Genomic DNA, 5,896 nt, shown 5'->3' on the forward strand with positions numbered 1-5,896 from the left:
CAAAATATTTGCTTATATATTATATATAAGTGTGTGCATACATTTACATACAACTATTTCACTTTCAATTATTTTCTCCTGTTAGCATTTTCCAATCAGTACATATCAATCAAATCATTAAGATCTACAAAAGGATGAAAACTGAAATTTTCTTGCTTGAACTTTGTTTTCAACATACAATGAAAGGAAAGAAAAAGTAAAGGAGAAAATTCTGCTAAGCAGTCTGTTAGCTCCAAAATATTGACTAACTATAAATGCTTTTTTTTTTTTTTTTGAGAGAGAGAGAGACTGACATGTTTGAACTTCTAATATGGAAGTTTCTAAGCCATAGAAACCAAGGGACACATTCCCAGGCTGCACAATCACTCATGCAAAGATACATTAATTTTGTATGATAAATGTAAATCTATGTTAAGAGACGTATTTGCGTGTCTGTTTGTCTGTGCATGTTTAACACTTAAATATATATATATATATATAAGTTTAATTTTATTTTTTTAATATTTCCCCCCCCCCCCTCCTTCAAAAGTTTTGTAAGTTACAATTGGTGGGTTGAAAATATTCGCTTATTTTTATTATCATCATTATTAACTATAATTTCCAATTGAACTTGAAATTTCGTTATGAAGAAAAAAAAAATAAGGCGAAAGAAATGAAATATTACAGTATGATTATAAGCTAAATGATTTGTCTCACAAAATTTATTACTGCCAACTTCCAAACTGACTTTATTTTTGATTTTATTATTTCCTATTTTTTAAATTCATCTCCGATCATAGTAGTGAAAGTTGTCAAATCATATTCCTTCCAAGCCAGAGCACATTGATGTGCCTAAAATAAATAAATGACTAACTACTATTGCTGTATACACTCTTCCATTCTACACCGCCGAAAAGGAGAGCAGCCGAAGTGCTGTTAATGTCTAGATGGAAATGAAATCTGTGATCAGTTTTTAACTCTCCATTTATACCTTTTCACATATTACTTTGTTTTCTTTCCTTGTCAGACAACCCCCTTCTTCCTTCCCACACCCCCCTACAACCACCTGTTGAAAATGGAAGCAGCAGAACACTCCCCACCCCGTTTTCTGCCATCTTCAGATTTATATTAATAATAAAGACAGAGAGTCTATTGTCAAACTAACAATTTGTTAACAATTTAACAAAAAAATATATATATCTAGAATCGTTGACCAAAATGTTAAAATTATTATTGTTGTTATTATTATTTTTTTTTTTTATTCTTTGTCTTCTCTTGTTTTCCATTGTAAAAGATCAGTTTGTTTCATAATTCTTCCCTGAGTAATTAAACAAATTACCAATTCCAGTTTGTTGAGGTACTTCCAAGATTTTTAAATATTCTACTTCAAGAAAGTGCTATGGATGCTAGTAGCCTACTTTCAAGAGGTACTCTAAAAATTATTATATTTCAGTCAGTTATTTGTTTGTGTGTACTCATTTTCAGTCACCAATTCCATATCAATTTCTAAATATACATACATACATGAATAAAAATGCCATTCAGGGTAACTTGTATCACCATAAAACACAAGCTGCTCTCACCAGAATAAATTTCTTCCATACCACCAGTGAACTATCTTAATAAGATGGATTCAGGACTCTACATTCAGATTAGCCAAGATGAATCTATCTATCTTCTGAAACACCATAGATCAAAATCTTCTCCTCTATGTGACAAAAGTTTTCTCTTAGTAATTTGTTGTAGATGCTTTGTGTTGTTATATATTCCGATATATATATATATATATATATATATATAGTATTTTTAGCCTTCAGTTAGAAAAGCTTTTTTTTTTAATGTTATCAATATATTTTCTTGTGTTACTGAAAGCAACACTTGCCTCAAAAACCTCTGTGATTCTTTTTTAAAATTTGGATAAAACCCTAAATTAGTTTGAGTGAAAAAATTAGATTTGGATAAAAAAGCATTCTTATTCACTTATGGCAGCTGTTAACAATGCAATTTTCATTTTACCAAAATGGAAATTAAAAAAAAGAGTCCATATTAATTATACATAAAAGCTAATAGTATATTTTCTTGTATCTGGTGAGCTAAATTTTTCTTCCGAAACTTCCTTTCTCGTGTTATATTTTCTTTGATTTCTCTCTGTATATTTTCTAAGTTGATTGAAAAAAAAAAAAAGAATAATAATAAAAAGAAAAGGCCAATGGTAGCTGAACAGAAATCTGCATCTGGCCTTATTGGAAAATCCCGATTGAAGGAATTAGTTTTTTTTTTTGACTTGTGTCACTGACAGAACACTATTGTTGTTAATCATGGTAAATGTGAGAAGAGTACAAAATATTATTCTTTGAAGACTTTGAAACGATAAAATACTGTTACCAGGTCAAACCATTGCAGTGTCCTGGATATAACATCAGTGTTATGTCTCTGAGTACATCTCCACAACCAAAGATATGTCGACTGGAAGCTTAAGCCAAATTGACCATGGTAAGATGTATCTAGTCAAATATCTATTTTAATTGCCTTTTTCTATATTTTTCACCTTATTGGTGGTTGAGACTTTTGGTTATAATAATAAAAGAAAATCTTTCACCCAAATATTGAAACCTCGTCTTTTCTCTCAATCTTTTTCATTGTTTGTTTTTCCTCCTGAAATATTTGTTTTCACATGGAGAACCCAACTAGATTCTTCAATCTTTATACTTTATACCAGATTAGCAATATCAAAGGAGCATCAAAGGCAGCGGGCTGGCAGAAATGTTAGCATGCCAGGTGAAACACTTAGTGCTTTGAGTTCAAATCCTGCCAGGGCCAATAAATTAAGTACCGGTTGCATACTGGGGTTGATCTAATTGACTGGCCTGCTCCCCAAAAATTTCGGGCCTTGTGTCTAAAGCAGAAAATATTTTCAAGGCGGTGAGCTGGTAGAAACCTTAGCATGCCGGGCAAAATGCTTTACGTTCTGAGTTCAAATTCCACCGAGCTCGACTTTGCCTTTCATCCTTTCAGGGTTGATAAATTAAGTACCAGTGAAACATTGGAGTCGATGTAATCGACAATCCCCCTCCCTACAGAATCCAGGCCTTGTTCCCAAAGTAGAAAGGATTATTTTTTTTTTTAACTGGCCTGATTTTTTTTCCCACTTCATCTGTAGTAGCATTTAACATCCAGCTTCCCATACTTCTATGGGTCAGATGGAATTCATTGTGGCAGGTTTTCTATGGCCAGATGCTCTTCCCATTGCCAACTCTCACCTGTTTCCAAGCAAGGTAATATTTCTCCATAACCAGACATGTTTTTCACTGAAAATGAGAAATGAACAACTTCATTTGTATGATGACGATGCTTGTTTACAACCATGACAATGATAATACAATGGGCTTCTTTCAGTTTCTTATTTCTTTATTGCCCACAAAGGGCTAAACATAGAGGGGACAAACAAGGACAGACAAAGGGATTAAGTCGATTACATCGATCCCAGTGCGTAACTGGTACTTAATTTATCGACCCCAAAAGGATGAAAGGCAAAGTTGACCTCGGCAGAATTTGAACTCAGAACGTAGCGGCAGACAAAATACCGCTAAGCATTTCGCTCAGCGTGCTAACCACTCTGCCAGCTCACCGCCTTATTTTTTTTTTTTTTTTTTTCAAACACCCTTGTAAGGGCTCGATTTCAGTTTCTACTTACCAGATCTGCTTACAAGCCTTTGGTCTGCCTAGGGCTATAGTAGACATTACTTGCCCAAGGTGTTGTGCAGAAGGACTGAACCCAAGATCACATGGCTGAGAAACCAGCTTCTTAACCACCCAGCCACACTTGTGCCTATTTATATGTAAAACAATAATCATCGTCTTCTATCTTCTATTGGTTTCAGTTATTAGACTGCAGCCATGCTGGGGCTCCACCTTCTAGAACTTCAGTCAACGAATTGACTTATTTAAGCCCTTTGCTCATTGTGGAGCATCAATGATATTTCTCCACTGTTCTAATTTCAGGGCTGATTTTTAATTGCAGTTAATTGCAACATTGTCAGCAAACGTTTTTCATTCGACGTTCAATTGGCAAATACAACATTCTATTATTATTTGAGGTTTTGTGTTGACGCTCTGTACTGACAGCTGAGAATGATTCATACATTCTTTCATGTTTGGGAATTGGCTATTGTGTACGTTGTCAAATAATCGCTATCAAGTGATTCTTGTTTCTGACTGCCGAGAATGATTCACACATTCTGTCTTCAAGTCATTAAATCGTAACTTCACCTGCAACGCGGTTTTATCTTGAATTCCACTCCAATATATTAACTGAATCAGACTTTCATCAGTGGAGTGGCGAAATAGCTTCTATTTTAGTCTGTAGCAAAATATCTTTTATCTTAAACTAACGCATGCCACATGAAAACCACAAAATCGTTAGAAAATATTTCAACAAAACAGAAAGTGAACATATATGGAAAATGCAAGTGTGGAAATAGGTTGACCTAGCAAAATAAGAACTGGACGGACAAATCTTATGAATCATAAAAAACCAGCATCCAGAGTTTCCTAATACACAAGCAACCGGGCAGCCATCTTCATTGGGTTTTCTTTCACCAAGAAATAGTTTGGTCAGTTACTCAGTCTTAAATGTTTATGGTTGGATTGAGCGGGTATGTTTTGATTTAAAACCAATTTCATTTATTGAAGACCCACTGACTCGTGGAAGTATGACGAATGTGACCTTAAAGAAATACATGGAGAAACTTACTCAAGAAGTGGGAAAGAAAATATCTGATAAACTTCCAAGTAAATTTTCGTTGGTATTTGACGGTTCGACTAAAGGTTCGACGCATTTCATTGGACTTTTTTTGCATCTTCTTCGTGCAATTATCAAAATGACTATTGTACTATTTTGCTGGCATTTTCGCCAATGGTACATGAAACATCTTTCACTGCTTCCGATTATCTCGAATTTATAGAGAATGTGTTAAGTGTTTATAACAAAAAATTAGAAATTTAGCTCTTACCGGAGATAATACTGAAGTGAACAAATCTATGACGAATTTATGTAGAATAACATTGATTGGATGTGCCTCTCATAAATGCAATCTAGCTGTTTCTAATTATCTCGACAAGCAAGAAGTTCTGCTTGATAAAATTAATACGTTGGTGGGCAAGCTAAAATCATTAAAATTTGCGGGTAAACTTGGAGAAAAAACGCCTTTGCAACATATGCAAAGAAATAAGACCTGTTGGTCCAATACATATGGCATGATTGAGAGGTACATCCAACTCAAGCCATTTTTAGACTTTTTTCAATGCGATCCAAAGCTGGTTGATTATCTGTTGTGTCTCCATGCGATCATAATGATCTGCAAACTCTAAAAGACAATTTAGGAAAGTTACGCTCAGTAACAGTCGCCTTGCAAAGAAGAGAAATAGATTTGGGAGATGCTCGAATTCTTTTGGACGAAATTCTCGCATTTCTATCTTTACGAGGTGTTTAAAAAATATTTGCTTCCATCAGCAGCCATTGTGCACAGCCCAAATTTTGAAAGTGGAGTTTTTACAACACGCAGAAGCAGAGTTATCTGTGGATGAAGTGGCTGCTCTACATCACCTGAAAATGGTGACAGACACGTCACAACAGTCTGATTTACCTGTAGAAGATGATGATTTTGCTTCAATTTGTTTGAAAAAACACAAAAATGATCGAATTTCACCTTAGCAATATCTGAATTGTAGATTTTTTCTAACATCGTGGAACGTTTCTTCAGCTCAGCAGACTACACTTTTAATGATTTTTGGCAATACTTAACACCAATGAATTTAGAAATGCAATTATTTCTAAAAGTCATTCGCGCTTTCTGGGATGAAGAACTAGTTTCAAAAATCTGCAATCGTTCATTACATTTTGCTATATTAGAACATT

Source organism: Octopus bimaculoides, chromosome 8 (genome assembly GCF_001194135.2).
Source record: "Octopus bimaculoides isolate UCB-OBI-ISO-001 chromosome 8, ASM119413v2, whole genome shotgun sequence".
In the NCBI taxonomy this organism is placed as follows: Eukaryota; Metazoa; Mollusca; class Cephalopoda; order Octopoda; family Octopodidae; genus Octopus; species Octopus bimaculoides.